We start from the raw sequence: 1,559 nt of genomic DNA, 5'->3' as shown, positions 1-1,559 counted from the left end.
GTCGGCCAAGCAATGTCGGCTGGCGACCCCCAGGGGGAGGGCCTTCTCTGTGGGTGCCCCCACCCTCTGGAACGAACTGCCCCCCGAGATCCGGATGATTCCGGATCTCCTTACTTTCCGCCGCGCCCTCAAGACATGGCTTTTCCAGCAAGCGGGCCTGACCTAGGGAGGATTTTAGGTAGGGATGATTTTAACAGTATTTTTAATTGGAAACACAGCCGTCAATATTTGGTTTTTAATTCGGTTTTTATTGGGGTTTATATTTTTGTGTTTTTGTATTTTTGTATTTGTGTATAGTATCTGTTTTTAAATATGCTGTGAACCGCCCTGAGTCCTATGGGAGAAGGGCGGTATATAAATTAAATTATTATTATTATTATTATTATTATTAGGAGAAGTTGATAACAGGCATAATAGATAGGATCTGAGGGTTTCCCACTCAGATCAATAAGTTAAAAGAGTCCCCAGCAAACCCCAGCCCAATAGTTCATCCAGTCAGTTTGAACAGGCCAATCCTCAGGTGTTAAGTCCATTGTGGAAAAGTTGCTGATAACACTGGTCTTTCCCAGGCTCATAGCAATGTTGCTGTGGCTTTGCAACTTCCCTTCTGAAACGGGAGATAAGCCAGATGTCTGGAGGCTCATTTCTTTCTCCCCCAAGGTGACATCAAGGGAGAAACAGTTCAAAGAGTAAGTATGCAGAGAAAACGAAAGGGATACATTGTAGCGATAGAGAAAACATAGAGACATCCTGCAGCGGTTCCCCCCTCCCTTCTAGGAGTATGACAGAACCCAGAGCAATAGAAGAAATAGAATGAGAGAGAGTTCCCCTTAATAATATATGGGATCTGACATCCTGCCCTCCTTAAAAGAAAGAGAGATCCACTTGGGGGAAGACAGAAACAAATAAAATGAAAGAGATTGATTAGTCTGGTTTGTTAGGGTATGCTGTGTGAAATTTCCTAAGGAGTTTAGGAGCTTTAACATGGTGTTTGCGGACCCACTCATTTTGGGAGGGTGGAAGATGTTTCCATGCTACTAGGTAATGGGTGGAGCCATGGTGTTTCCTGGAATCTAGGTTTTCTTTAATTTCAAAATGCTGTTTCCCTTCCATCATAATGAGGAGAGGAGGGGGAGCAACAGCTTAAAGGTCTTAAAGGTAACTGTTGCTCATGTTTTAAAAGGCTGCAATGGAAAATTTGGTGAATCTGTGTGAGGGACCTTGGGAGTTCTAATTCTACTGTGACAGGATTCATGATTCTGGTAATAGGGAATGGTCCTACAGATTTGGGTCTTAACTTCTTGGAAGGTTTTAGGGATTTTAGGAATTTGATAGACAAGTAAACCTTCTCCCCTACACTAAAATGCGGCCGCGCGGGCGGTGTTGGGAGGGACTCGTCGCTCCCACGTCACGCCGCTTTTGCGCGAGCTGCATTGGCTGCCGGTGGCCTTCCGGGTGCGCTTCAAGGTGCTGATTATTATCTTTAAAGCGCTCCATGGCATCGGACCTGGTTACCTTCGAGACCGCCTCCTGCCACAGATTACCCCCCACCGACCTGT

This window comes from Protobothrops mucrosquamatus, unplaced genomic scaffold, assembly GCF_001527695.2.
Source record: "Protobothrops mucrosquamatus isolate PMUCROS unplaced genomic scaffold, P.Mucros_1.0 scaffold1525, whole genome shotgun sequence".
Classification (NCBI taxonomy): domain Eukaryota; kingdom Metazoa; phylum Chordata; class Lepidosauria; order Squamata; family Viperidae; genus Protobothrops; species Protobothrops mucrosquamatus.
This window is presented reverse-complemented; position numbering follows the sequence as displayed.